General features: G+C 41.8%; 1 pseudogene; it reads left to right on the forward strand.

The window, feature by feature from the left end:
* The window catches only part of LOC138891460 (uncharacterized), a 38,507-nt pseudogene that overhangs the window by 12,241 nt on the left and 10,702 nt on the right, over positions 1–15,564 (forward strand).

Raw genomic sequence — 15,564 nt, forward strand, 5'->3', positions numbered from 1 at the left:
TAGAACTCGAATATGCATTCTTAAGCCTTAAAAATCTCATTTGTATCCTTTTCGATTTGCATGCGCAGTCCGGACAGGTTTCGGAAAAGCTTTTATGTTGAAAACTAATGAAAATAAAAAATTTTGCCTTAAAAGTTAATTTTTTTGTTGACTTTGGTCAACAGTTTTGGTAAATGGGCCTGGATCCGTGCTTTGACGGTCCCGGTAGGTCCGTATCTAATTATGGGACCTGGGTGTATGCCCGGAATCGAATTCGGAGGTCCCTAACTTAAGTTATGAATTTTTGATGAAAATTAAAAGTCTGAAAATTATTTGTTTTTAAGAATTGATTGATATTTGGCATTGTTAGTATCGGGTCCGTATTTTAGTTCCGGAGCCTGGTACAGGTTCATTATGATATTTAAGACCTGTCTGTGAAATTTGGTGAGAAACGGAGTTGATTTGACGTGATTAGGACGTCGGGTTGAGAAAATAGAAATTTTAAAGTGTTTTTGAGAATTTCATTTGATTTGGTGCTAAATTCGTAGTTCTAGGTGTTATTTTGGTAATTTGATCGCGCGAGTAAGTCCGTATGATATTTTTAGACTTGTGTACATGTTTGGAGCCCCGAGGGCTCGGTTGAGTTTCGGATTGGCCACGGGATGTCTTGCACTTTGAAAATCTGGTATTTTACTGCAGCAGGTGTTCTGGCATGTCCTTCTTCGCGTTCGGGAAGGTACTCTCGCGAACCCGAAGAGTAAACTGGGCAACTGAAGTTTTCTTCTTCGCGAACGCGAAGGCTTGGTCGCGAACGCAAAGCGATGGGGGCGTTACCCTTCGCGAACGCGGTCAGCTCCTCGCGAACGCGTAGTGTTAGGTATACCTGGGGGAGAGTCGATCGTTCCTTTATCGCGAATGCGAGCAATATCTCGCGAACGCGAAGGCCATGGGGGGGGGGGGATAGCCTACACAAACGTGAACACTGTCTCGCGAACGCGAAGGCTTGGCAGCCTATACGCTTCGCGAACGCGACAGTACTCTCGCGAACGCGATGAACACTGTCGCCCAGCACTTAACAAAATCCAAAAGAGGGATTTTAGCCAAAAAATCAATTTTCTAAAAAACCAAATGGTGAGAGGCGATTTTTCAAGAGCTATTTCTTTCCCAAATTGTTGGTAAATGATTCTAAACCATTTTCTTTCAATTACCCATTATATTTCTTGAATTATCAACCAAAAATTTAGAGTTTTTATGGTAGAATTAGGGGTTAGGGTAGAAACTAAGAATTTCGGGAATTTGATGTTTTAGACCCTAATTTGAGGTCGAATTTCAAAACTAATTACATATTCGGGCTAGAGGGTGAATGGGTAAAAGGATTTTGGTCCGAATCTCGAGTTTTGATCAAGCGGACCCGGGTTCAATTTTTTGACTTTTTGGAGGAAAATTTGGGAAATTTAATTTATGAAATATAATTGATTCCTTTAGCAATATTTGATATTATTGAGTCATTTTTGAATAGATATGAGTGGTTTGAAGGTGAATTCCAAAGAAACAAATGTGATTGAGAATTAAGTGGCCTTCAGAGCAAGGTAAGTGTCGTGTCTAACTTTGGTTTGAGGGAATAGGTATTATGTGTTCATTTCCTATGTTTTTGGTTGTTAAATACGATGTATATGTGAAGTGACGAGCATCTATACGTCGTTGTCGAGTCATAACATGCGAGTGAAATTCTATTCTTATCTATTTTGTAGCCTTAAATTCTACTATCCATACTTAGCGGGTTATTTGAAATGTTGGGTGACTCATATCTGGTTTCACTGAGATTGGTAACTTTCAAATATTGACTCAAGGTTGAGATTACATTGTGCTATTGATTATGGGTAAAATATAGGTTTCTTTGTGATACTCTTATCTATCCGTTGTTATTGATTGTATGATTTGTGAGAAGGAGTGTAAAGCACGAAAGATGATGTCGTGTATATTATGAGAGGTTTATAGCACGAAGGGTGATGCCGTGTATATTATGAGAGGTTTAATGCACGAAGGGTAATACCATGCCGTTCTATTTATTCATTTGGTGAGGTTGAGAGTAAAAGCACGAAGGGTGATGTCGTGCCGTTCTATTCATTTATTTGATGAGGTTGGGAGTTAAAGCACGAAGGGTGATGTCGTGCAGTTTTTCTTGTTGTTTTAATTGCTCAATTCGTTTAAGGATTTTCGATTTAATTCTGTCTTTTCATTATTCTCACTCTTTATGTCGTATTCCCCCATTGTATGTCCCCTTCCCATTATTTCTTCTTTATTTCTTTATTTAATGTTGTTGCCACTAGCATGATTATACTGTTCAGGTTATATGTGGGTGTCTTGTCCTAGCCTCGTTACTACTTCGCCGAGGTTAGGCTCCACACTTACCAGTATATGGAATCGGTTGTACTAATGCTGCACTCTGCACTTTCTGTGCAGATTTTGATATCGGCTCAGGTTGATCGAGATTTTGTTATTGGTTTGCTGTCTAGAGACTCAAGGTAGATCTGTCGGCGTTCACAGACCTTGAAGTCCTCGTCTATCTTTTTTACCCTTCTATTTTCTTTCATTCAGACAGTTGTATTTCTTTCAAACTATTACTTGTAGTAAATTCTAGAATGCTTGTGAATTGTGACTCCAGATCCGGGTGGTAGTAATTAATACAGTTTTATAATATTCCGTACTTATTATATTTCATCTTAGTTAATTATTGTTATTTACTGAATGGAAATAAGGGATTGGTTTAACGATTTTCTAACGTTGGCTTGCCTAGCAAGTGAAATGTTAGGCGCCATCACGGTCCCGTCGGTGAAAAATTTCGGGTCATGACAGTTGGTATTAGAGAACTAGGTTGCCTAGGTCTCACGATTCACGAGCAAGCTTAGTAGAGTTTGGAGGATCGGTACGGAGACGTCTGTGCTTATCTTTCAGAGGCTATAGAGTTTAGGAATAATTCTACTTCTTTCATTCCTTATCGCATGACATTGATTTATCTTGAAACATATCTCATATTCCTTTGTATCCACTCGTGTATGACATTGCGCACTCGGTATCAGTTGTGCATTGACTATTCGTGATGCCGCAGGTGGACTACGAGAGAGCCAGAGATGCTCAACATTGCCTCAATGTGTGGTTCCAACTGGAGATGCGGACGTATTGAGAGATCAACCAGTGAATCATTTGAGGGGTGCAACGGACCTTGGCATCTGATAGATTTATATGTGATGTGAAGGTTAATATTGTGGATCATCGGACGTGGTGAACTATGACTTCGCGTCGAGTGGGGGGAGCCCACTATCAATGGATGGATTGCGGGGTCATATGTTATATCAGTTTTGGCCTGAAATGTATATATGTGGTACTGAAAGGTTTCCCAAAAATTTACATATGTTTAAGTCCTGAGAGTTTATAGAGGATAAGGTTGGGACTTGCGGTATGTCCGCCTACCTAATAATCCTATACTTCAGTTCCAAAGGAGTTAGAGAAACAACTTTAAATCTATAGAATGTCTACTCAGCGTGGACGTCATAGTTGCGGATTTTGGAGTGCATCGGAGGAAGTACAGTGGTTGACGAGATTCTGGACTATGTGGTTCGTTCCAAGATTTGCCTGTATGGAGCTCTACTTTTGTGATCGTTGTGTATAAATAGGGGTGAGGGTTACCCCAAAGAAGATTCGATGATTATGTTAAGAAATGGGTCAGCTCAACAGTGTTGAGTCACCATAACAAAAGAAGAAATTGGACTTGGAAGAGATAATTCTCCATAGGTGTCCGTGGCAAGCCTATGAAGAGGGCAGTATGACTATTACTCAGTATGAGTCCCGTTTTGTGGATTTGGCCCGTCATGCTCTCCTTTTACTACCTACTGAGGGAGAGAGACTGAGGAGGTTTATGGAGGGACTCACTTACCCTATCAGTCTTCAGATGGCCAAGGATACCGGAAGTGAGGATTCCTTTCAAGCGGCTGCTAATGTCGCGATGAGGATCGAGATGGATCTTGCACAGGATAGAGGGTAGAGTTTCGATAAGAGGCATCGTTAGTGGTTTTGGTGGTGCCTCATATGGAGGCAGGGGTACTTATGGAAGGGGTCAGGTACCTAGAGGTGGAGGTCAGATCGTTAGAGGTAGAGGCCATGTGGGTAGAAGGCGTCCTAGAGGTGGAAACCCAGCCGTTGTTATACTTGTTTTATGGTATGGCGGAGGTTGTTACATCAAATGGTGTCGTTATGGGTACGGCCTCGATTTAAAATAAAGGAATAATCTCCTTAAATTGATTCGGTTCTGAGTATCAAGACGAGTCCTCCTATTGTGATCCACGTATGAGAAAGCTTCGTAATTCTATAATCTACTTATGTGTTTATGTAACGACCCGACCGGTCGTTTTGAGTATTACAACCCTGTTTCCCCATTTTCTGCTCAAATTATACTTTACAGTTGTTGTGTGGCTTGCCGGGGCAATTGGTTCGGGTCCGGTGAGGTTTTGGAATGAATTGGAACACTTAGTTCCAAGGTTTAAAACTTAAGTTAAAATAGTGACCGGATGTCGACTTATATGTAAACGACCTCGGAATTTAATTCTGATGATTTCAATAGCTCCGTATGGTGATTTTGGACTTAGGAGCGTGTCCGGAAAAGTATTTGGAGATCCGTAGTGGAATTAGGCTTGAAATGCCGAAAGATAAATTTTTGGGAAGTTTGACCAGGGGGTTGAATTTTTAATATCGGGGTCAGAATCCGATTCTGCAAATTGGAATTGGTCCGTAATGTGAAACCTGACTTGTGTACAAAATTTGAAGTCAATCGGATGTGATTTGATGTGTTTCGGCACAAGTTATAGAATTTGAAGTTTCAAAGTTCAATGATTTCGAATTGAGGCGTGATTCGTCGTTTCGATGTTGTTATGTGTGTTTTGAGGCCTCGAGTAGGTCCGTGTTATGTTATGGGACTTGTTGGTATGTTCGGATGGGGACCCGAGGGCCTCGGGTGAGTTTCAGATGGTTAACAGATTGATTTTTGAATTTGGAAGACTGCTGGAACTTAAGCCTTCTGGTGTAATCGCACCTGCGGATAAGTAGTCGCACGTGCGAGCTTCGCAGGTGCGGAATCGCACCTGCACGAGAAGGAGCGCAGATACGGGCAGAGGGCTGTGAGCCATTGGTCGCAGGTGCGAGGGAAAATTCCGCACCTGCGTGAGCACAGATGCGGACGGATGCGCAGAGAAGCGAAAACTGGGCAGGCGAGTGGAGTCCGCAAATGCGACGTTTTGCTCGCACAAGCGGATGCGCAGGTGCGCAAAACTTGTCCGCAGATGCGAAAATCGTTGGGGCAGAACCTTAAATTCGAGGGTTCGATACTTTCACCCATTTTCGGATTTTGGAGCTCGGGTTGGGCGATTTTGGAGAGGAAGTTTTCCACACAACTTGGGGTAAGTGTTCTTAACTCCCTTGTTATTATATTCCATGAATTAATCTTCATTTTTGGTGTAAGATTATTGAATCTTCAAGAGAAATAGAAGAAAATTTCTATAATGTCACAAAACGAATTTTTCAAGTTTGAATACAGATTTGGAGTCGGGTTTGAGTGAAATTAATATGGTTGAACTTGTAATTGGATGGGTTATCGTATTTTATGAGTTTCATTGGATTTCGAGCCGTGGGGGCCACATGTGATTTTTGGGGCGTAATTTCGGATTTTTGGAAAATATTAGTATTTTGATATGGAATTTAATTACTATAAATTATGTGGACTGAATCAAATTAATTGTGGTAGATTCGAACCATTCAGGAGTTGATACGCGCATAATGAGATTTCTCGAGCATTGCTTAGCTTGCTCGACATTGGATTTAGTTTGTTCGAGGTAAGAAACTCTTCTAATCTTGGAGTTGAGGGTATGAACCCTGAATATATGTATTTTGTAAGTTGTTGGGAGGTGACGCACATGCTAGGTGACGGGCGTGTGGGCGTGCACTATAGAAATTGTGACATAATTATTTCTGTAGAATTTTCAGTCAAATGATCTTGGAATTTCCCATGCGATTTTATGAGTTAAAGAAATTGAGCTGAAAATCATATTAAAAATTATGTTGAGACTATGTGCCAGTATTATTGGGACCCACAGAGGTCATATTGTTGTGAAATATTTATTTTAAATTGAAAATTCATACTCAATCATATTCATTTCATGGCATATCATATCTCAGTCTCTGTTGTTATTTATTGATACATCATATCATCATTTTTGGGCTATTCTCATGATATTGTTAGCCCATGAGAAAGAGACTGGAGAGATTGATGATTGAGGGAGGCCAAGGGCCTGATTGTGAGGATATTTTGGGATCGGGGCTGCCCGCCTGCAGCAGGCCTTATTGGCTTATTATTGCACGTGAGTTGGCCGTACAACATATGAGTTGGCCGTGCGGATCCTTATATTATTATTGCACATGAGTTGGCCGTGCGGATCCTTATATTATTATTGCACGTGAGTTGGTCGTGCAGTACGTGAGTTGGCCGTGCGGATCCAGATATTTATATTATGGCACGTGAGTTATCCGTGCAGCACGTGAGTTGTCCGTGCTTATAGCACTTGGGCTGTAGGAGCCCCTCATGAGTCTGTACACACCCCCAATGAGCGCAGTCGATTATAAACAGGGATCGGGCTGCACGCCGCATCAGGTATTGTATAGCGCTGAGTGATTGAGTGTACTGAGCACAGTGAGAGAGAATGCGACCCAGTGAGATTGAGTACTCTGAGAGTGTGAGTACATGAGTACAATCTCTGAGATACATTGCATTGACATGCACACATGACATATGTTCATAGAGATGTATTTTCCTCATGTTGTACGGTATCACATTATTCATGATTTCTCACACATTTTGATAGATGGGCATAGTGATGCATTTGTTTTACACGGGTTATCCGAAATGAAAATGAAACATCTTATTTATTATTAAAAATATTTTTGGGAGAAATTATTGTTTTCGAACTATTCATATTTTTGGCAACTTCGGCAAACGATTTGGGTTTTCACTGATGTATTTGAAAGGAAGAACTATTATTTTTGAAATCATGATTTGCCTGAGCATTTTATCTCTGAGTTATTTCTCGTATTATTTTCTTTATGTTATTATGGACTATTTTGGACTATTGAATTTGTACCCGACCTTGGTGGAAGCTCGTCACTACTTTCAACCTACGGCTAGGTTTGTTACTTACTTAGTACATGGGGTCGGTTGTACTGTACTACACTTCTGCATATTTCATGCAGATGTTGGCTGTTGTTGTTGCTGTGCTCGATGGTTACGGGACTTGAAGTTGTACCTGCGTTACTATTGTAGCTGCCACTTGTTCAGGGTCAGCTCAACAGTGTTGAGTCAGCATAAAAAAAGAAGAAATTGGACTTGGGAGAGATAATTCTCCATAGGTGTCTGTGGCAAGCCTATGAAGAGGGCAGTATGACTATTACTCAGTATGAGTCCCGTTTTGTGGATTTGGCCCGTCATGCTCTCCTTTTACTACCTACTGAGGGAGAGAGACTGAGGAGGTTTATGGAGGGACTCACTTACCCTATCAGGCTTCAGATGTCCAAGGATACCGGAAGTGAGGATTCTTTTCAAGCGGCTGCTAATGTCGTGATGAGGATCGAGATGGTTCTTGCACAGGAGAGAGGGTAGATTTTCGATAAGAGGCATCGTTAGTTCGGTGGTTTTGGTGGTGCCTCGTATGGAGGCAGGGGTACTTATGGCAGTGGTCAGGTACCTAGAGGTGGAGGTCAGATCGTTAGAGGTAGAGGCCAGGTGGGTAGAAGGCGTCCTAGAGGTGGAGACCCAGCCGTTTTTATACTTGTTTTATGGTATGGCGGAGGTTGTTACATCAAATGGTGTCGTTATGGGTACGACCTCAATTTAAAATAAAGGAATAATCTCCTTAAATTGATTCGGTTCTGAGTATCAAGACGAGTCCTCCTATTGTGCTCCACGTATGAGAAAGCTTCGTAATTCTATAATCTACTTATGTGTTTATGTAACGATCCGACCGGTCATTTTGAGTATTACAACCCCGTTTCCCTATTTTCTGGTCAAATTATACTTTACAGTTGTTGTGTGGCTTGCCGGGGCAATTGGTTCGGGTCCGGTGAGGTTTTGGAATGAATTGGAACACTTAGTTCCAAGTTTTAAAACTTAAGTTAAAATAGTGACCGGATGTCGACTTATATGTAAACGATGTCGGAATTTGATTCTGATGATTCCAATAGCTCCGTATGGTAATTTTGGACTTAGGAGCGTGTCCGGAAAATTATTTGGAGATCCGTAGTGGAATTAGGCTCGAAATGCCGAAAGATAAAATTTTGGGAAGTTTGACCGGGGGGTTGAATTTTTGATATCGGGGTCAGAATCCGATTCTGAAAATTGGAATAGGTCCGTAATATAAAACCTGACTTGTGTGCAAAATTTAAAGTCAATCGGATGTGATTTGATGTGTTTCGGCACAAGTTATAGAATTTGAAGTTTCAAAGTTCAATGATTTCGAATTGAGGCGTGATTCGTCGTTTCGTTGTTGTTATGTGTGTTTTGAGGCCTCGAGAAGGTCCGTGTTATGTTATGGGACTTGTTAGTATATTTGGATGGGGACCCGAGGGCCTCGGGTGAGTTTCGTATGGTTAACAGATTGATTTTTGAATTTGGAAGACTGCTGGAACTGAAGCCTTCTGGTGTAATCGCACCTGCGGATAAGTAGTCGCAGGTGCGGAATCGCACCTGCACGAGAAGGAGCGCAGATGCGGGCAGAGGGAAGTGACGCATTGGTCGCAGGTGCGAGGGAAAATTGCGCACCTGCGTGAGCACAGATGCGGACGGATGCGCAGAGAAGCGAAAACTGGGCAGGCGAGTGGAGTCCGCAAATGCGACGTTTTGCTCGCACAAGCGGATGCGCAGGTGCGCAAAACTTTTCCGCAGATGCAAAAAGCGCTGGGGCAGAACCTTAAATTCGAGGGTTCGACATTTTTACCCATTTTCGAATTTTGGAGCTCGGGTTGGGCGATTTTGGAGAGGAAGTTTTCCACACAACTTGGGGTAAGTGTTCTTAACTCCCTTGTGATTATATTCCATGAATTGATCTTCATTTTTGGTGTAAGATTATTGAATCTTCAAGACAAATAGAAGGAAATTTCTATAATGTCACAAAACGAATTTTTCAAGTTTGAATACAGATTTGGAGTCGGATTTGAGTGAAATTAGTATGGTTGGACTTGTAATTGGATGTGTTATCGTATTTTGTGAGTTTCATCGGATTTCGAGCCGTGGGCCCCACGGGTAATATTTGGGGCGTAATTTTGGATTTTTGGAAAATATTAGTATTTTGATATGAAATTTAATTCCTATAAATTATGTGGACTGAATCAAATTAATTGTGGTAAATTCGAACCATTCAGGAGTTGATACGCGCATAATGGGATTTCTGGAGCATTGCTTAGCTTGCTCGACATTGGATTTGGCTTGTTTGAGGTAAGTAACTCTTCTAATCTTGGAGTATGAACCCTGAATATATGTATTTTGTAAGTTGTTGGGAGGTGACGCACATGCTAGATGACGGGCGTGTGGGCGTGCACTAAATAAATTATGACATAATTTTTTCTGTGGAATTTTGCAGTCAAATGATCTTGGAATTTTTCATGTGATTTTATGAGTTAAAAAAATTGAGCTGAAAAGCATATTAAAAATTATGTTGAGACTACGTGCCAGTATTATTGGGACCCACAGAGGTCATATTGTTGTGAAATATTTTGTTTAAATTGAAAATTCATACTCAATCATATTTATTTCATGGCATATCATATCTCAGTCATGCATGTTAGGTCTAATTGAAAATTCTTATATGAAATTCTCTGTGCATACTTGCCAAATTTGTGTTGTAATTATTGAGTTTTAACCTACGAGATAGGTGCCTGTCCAAATGGTCTTAAATGTGATTCGTTAATTCGGGTAAATAATTATGAGGTCTGATTACCATCAGTTGAAGATTAGGGCATCTGATATCCCTAAGACAGCTTTTCGGGCTCGGTATGGGCATTACGAATTCCTAGTAATATCATTTGGGCTTACCAACACCCCAGCAACACTTATGGATTTGATGAATCGGGAGTTCAAGCCCTCTTTGGGTTCTTTTGTGGTTATATTCATTGATGATATCTTGATTTACTCCAGCAATCGAGAGGAGCATGGGCAACATCTTCGGAGTGTGCTTCAGACTTTGAAGAATAATCAGTTATATACCAAAATTTTCGAAATGTGAGTTTTGGTTAGAATCAGTTGCCTTTTTGGGGCATGTTGTATCGGCATAAGGCATAAAGGTGGATCCTAAGAAGATTGAGGCTGTTCAGAATTGGCATAGAACTACTTCAGTTACAGAGATCCGGAGTTTCCTAGGTTTAGCAGGTTATTATTGTCGGTTCGTGGAAGGGTTTCCATCTATAGCAAGCCCATTGACCAGACTGACCCAAAAAGGTGTTCCGTTCAGGTGGTCAGACAAGTGTGAGGCGGGCTTCCAGAGGCTCAAGACAACTTTGACTACGACGCCAGTATTGGTGTTACCCACAGGTTCAAGATCTTATACAGTATATTGTGATGCATCTCGTATTGGTTTTGGTGTGGTATTGACGCAGGGTGTCAAGGTTATTGCATATGCTTCACGGCAGTTGAAGGTTCACGAGAAGAATTACCATGTTCATGATCTAGAGCTGGCAAACATTATTCACGCGCTGAAGATTTGGAGGTACTATCTTTACGTCGTACCATGTGAGGTATTCATTGATTATCGTAGCCTACAGTATCTGTTCAAACAAAAGATCTCAATTTGAGGCGGAGAAGATGATTGGAGTTGATGAAAGACTATGATATAACCATTTTTGTATCACCCCGGAAAGGCCAATGTGGTGGCCGATGCTTTGAGTAGAAAGGCTATGAGTATGGGCAGCCTTGCATATAATCCCGTTGGTGAGAGTACGTTAGCTGCAGAGGTTCAGACTTTGGCTAATCAGTTTGTGAGGTTAGATGTTTCAGAACCCAGTCGGGTTCTAGCTTGCACAGTCGCTCAGTCTTCTTTATATGAGCGCATCAGAGAGCGACAATATGAGGATCCTCATTTACTTGTCCTTAAGGACACGATGCGGCACGGTGATGCCAAACAGGTTGTCGATCCCATGTACTGGTAAGTGTCGAGCCTAGCCTCGACGAAGTAGTGACGAGGCAAAGGCAAGGAACCTACAAATCAACCTGTACAATTTAACAATGTATATACAAATAATGGAAATGAAGAACTAAACAGGAAATGTCATGAGGGGAACATACTAAGGGGAATACAAGATAAAGAACTATAACAGAATGATCACCGGAGCAATCAATATACTATGAATGAACAGGAATAATGAATACAGTAAGGAAAAATGCACGGCATCACCTTTCGTGCTTTTACTCTCAATCTCACCATAAAATTAATAGAAACGGCACGGCATCACCCTTCGTGCTTTTACTCTCATATCATGGCACGGCATCACCCTTCGTGCATTAACACTCACAATATGGCACGACATCACCCTTCGTGCATTAACACTCACAATATGGCACGGTATCACCCTTCGTGTATTAACACTCACAATATGGCACGACATCACCCTTCGTGCATTAACACTCTCCCTTACCATAATGCAATGCTTAAATAACAACAGGGAGATAGAATAACAAGTACAAACCTTACTTCATTATTTGGTTCCATAATATCAATCTCAACTTTGAAATAAAAACATTATTATCACTAGAAAATCAGTAAACATGATAAGAACGATAAATTGAACAACACTAGTGTAACACGTAACAATTTGACATAGGAAAAGACAATATAAGAAAAACATAGAAACATGAAAAACAGGTAAATTGGCGGATCATAAGTACTCGTCACCTCAAATATACGCCGCTCACATGGATTTCACTTAGCAAGTAATCTAAGGTTCCTAATTCCCTCAAGTCAGGGTTAGACACAACACTTACCTCGCTTTGAAGGCCACTTAATTCTCAATCACAGCTTTTCCTTTGGAATTCAACTCCAAATCACTCGTATCTATTCAAAAATGACTCAATAATATCAAATATTTCTAAAGGAATCAATTATATTGCATAAATTAAAGTTCCCAAATTTTCTTCCAAAAAGTCAAAAAATCGACCCCGGGCCCGCTTGGTCAAAACTCGAGTTTCTGACCAAAATCCTTTTACCCATTCACCCCCGAGCCCGAATATGTAATTAGTTTTGAAATTCGACCTCAATTTGAGGTCTAAATCCCCAAATTCCCGAAATCCCTAGTTTCTACCATAGCCCCTAATTCTACCATAAAAACTCTAGATTTTAGGTTGAAAATTCAAGAAATGTAATGGGTAATTGAAAGAAAATGGTTTAGAATCACTTACCAACAATTTGGGGAAGAAATGACTCTTGGAAAATCGCCTCTCACCGTTTGGTTTTTGAGAAAAATGAGTTTTTGGCAAAAATTCCGTTTTTGGGTTCTGTTAAGTGATGGGCGACAGTGTTCATCGCGTTCGCGAGAGCACTGTTGCGTTCGTGAAGTGTATGAGCTGCAAAGCCTTCGCATTCGCAAAGTAGTGATCGCGTTCGCGTAGGCTACCCTTCCCTGGTCTTCACGTTCGCGAGTCATTATTCGCGTTCGCGATGAAGAAAAAGTTGGCTGCCCCTCCCCAGTGCCTAGCGCTATGCGTTCACGAAGGGTAACGCCCCCATCGCTTCGCGTTCGCGACCAAGCCTTCGCGTTCGCGAAGAAGAAATCCTCAGATGCCCAGTTTACTCTTCACGTTCGCGAGAGTACCTTCGCGAATGCGAAGAAGGACATGCCAAAACACAGATTCTGTAGAAAAACCAGATTTCCAAAGTCCAAAACATCCCGTGGCATATCCGAAACGCACCCGAGCCCTCGGGGCTCTAAACTAAACATGCACACAAGTCTAAAAATATCATACGAACTTGCTCGCGCGATCAAATCGACAAAATAACACCTAGAACTCTAAATTTAGCACCAAATCAAATGAAATTCTGAAGAACACTTTAAAATTTCTATTTTCTCAACTGAACGTTCGAATCACGTCAAATCAACTCCGTTTCTCACCAAATTTCACAGACAGGGCTTATATATCATAATGAACCTGTACCGGGCTCCGAAACCAAAATACGGACCTGGTACTAACAATGCCAAACGTCAATAAATTCTTACAAATAATTAATTTTCAGACTTTTAATGTTTATCAAAAATTCATAACTTGAGCTAGGGACCTCCGAATTCGATTCCGGGCATATGCCCAGGTCCCATAATTCAATAAGGACCCACCGGGACCGTCAAAATACGGATCTGGGCCTGTTTATCAAAAATATTGACCGAAGTCAACTTAAATTAACTTTTAAGGCAAAAATTCTTATTTTCATTAGTTTTCAACATAAAAGCTTTCCGAAAACCTGTCCGGACTGTGCACACAAATCGAGGAGGGTAAAAATGAGATTTTTAAGGCCTAATATCGCCGATTCGAGTTCTAAATCATAAGATGACCTTTTAGGTCATCACAATCTCCACCTCTAAAACAATCGTTCGTCCTCGAACGGACATAGAAAAGTACCTGGGCTGGTGAAAAGGTGGGGATATCTACTCCGCATATCGGACTCGGACTCCCAAGTAGCTGCCTCAATAGGCTAACCTCTCCACTACACTCGAACTGAAGGGTAACTCTTTGACCTCAACTGACGAACCTGCCGGGCTAGAATAACCACCGACTCCTCCTCGTAAGTCAAATCCTTGTCCAACTGGATAGAGCTGAAGTCTAACACGTGGGACGGGTCACCATGATATTTTCGGAGCATAGACACATGAAATACCGGATGAATTGAGGATAACCCTGGAGGAAACGCAAGTCTATAAGCTACCTCCCCTACTCTCTCGAGGATCTCAAATGGCCCGATATACCTAGGGCTCAACTTGCCCTTCTTCCCAAATCTCATTACACCCTTCATGGGTGATACCCGAAGCAATATTCTTTCTCCAACCATGAATTCAATATCACGAACTTTACGGTCGACATAACTCTTTTGCCCGGACTGAGCTGTACGAAGTCGATCCTGTATAATCTCGACCTTGTCCAAGGCCTCCTGAACTAAATCTGTACCCAATAACCGAGCCTCCCCCGGCTCAAACCACCCAACTGGCGACCTACACTTTCTACCATATAATGCCTCATAGGGAGCCATCTGAATGCTTGACTGGTAGCTGTTATTGTAGGCAAACTCCGCTAACGGCAAAAACTGATCCCAAGAACCTCCGAAGTCAATAACACAGGCACAGAGCATATCCTCCAAGATCTGAATAGTATGCTCGGACTGCCCGTCTGTCTAAGGATGAAATGCTGTGCTCAACTCAACCCGCGTACCCAACTCATGCTGAACTGCCCTCCAAAAGTGCGAGGTAAACTGTGTACCTCGATCAGAAATGATAGACATGGGCACACCATGAAACCGAACGATCTTCCGAATATAAATCTCTGCTAATCGCTCCGAGGAATAGATAACTGCCACAGGAATAAAATGCGCTAACTTGGTCAGCCTGTCCATAATGACCCAAACTGCATCGAACTTCCTCTGAGTCCGTGGAAGTCCAACAACAAAGTCCATAGTGATACGCTCCCACTTCCATCAGGAATATCTAACCTCTGAAGTAAACCACCAGGTCTCTAATGCTCACACTTCACCTGCTGGAAATTTAGGCACCGAGCTACATAGGCAACAATATCCTTCTTCATTCGCCTCCACCAATAATGTTGCCTGAAGTCCTAATACATCTTGGTGGCACCCAGATGAATAGAATACTGGGAACTGTGGGACTTCTCAAGGATCAACTCACGAAGTCCATCCACATTAGGCACACAAATACGACCCTGCATCCTCAAAACTCTGTCATCTCCAATAGTAACCTGCTTGGCACCACCGTGTCGTACTGTGTCTCTAAGGACAAGTAAATGAGGATCATCATCCTGCCGATCTCTGATGCGCTCAAACAAAGAAGACCGAGCAATTGTATAAGCTAGAACACAGCTGGGATAAGAAACATCTAACCTCACAAACTGGTTGGCCAAGGCCTGAACATCCGATGCAAGTGGTCTCTCACCAATTGGAACATATGCAAGGCTACCCATACTAACTGACTTTCTACTCAAAGCATCGACCACCACATTGGCCTTCCCGAGATGATACAATATGGTGATATCATAGTCTTTCAATAGCTCCAGCCACCTCCTCTGCCTCAAATTGAGTTCCTTCTGCTTGAACAAATACTGCAATCTCCGATGATCAGTGAATTCCTCACATGGCACGCTGTAAAGATAGTGCATCCAAATCTTCAGCGCGTGAACAATGGCTGCCAGCTCTAGATCATAAACAGGGTAATTCTTCTCGTGAACCTTCAGCTGCCGTGGAGCATATGCAACCTTGCCACCCTGCATCAATACCGCACCCAAACCAA

The sequence above is a fragment of the Nicotiana tomentosiformis genome, chromosome 3 (genome assembly GCF_000390325.3).
Source record: "Nicotiana tomentosiformis chromosome 3, ASM39032v3, whole genome shotgun sequence".
NCBI classification, from domain to species: Eukaryota; Viridiplantae; Streptophyta; class Magnoliopsida; order Solanales; family Solanaceae; genus Nicotiana; species Nicotiana tomentosiformis.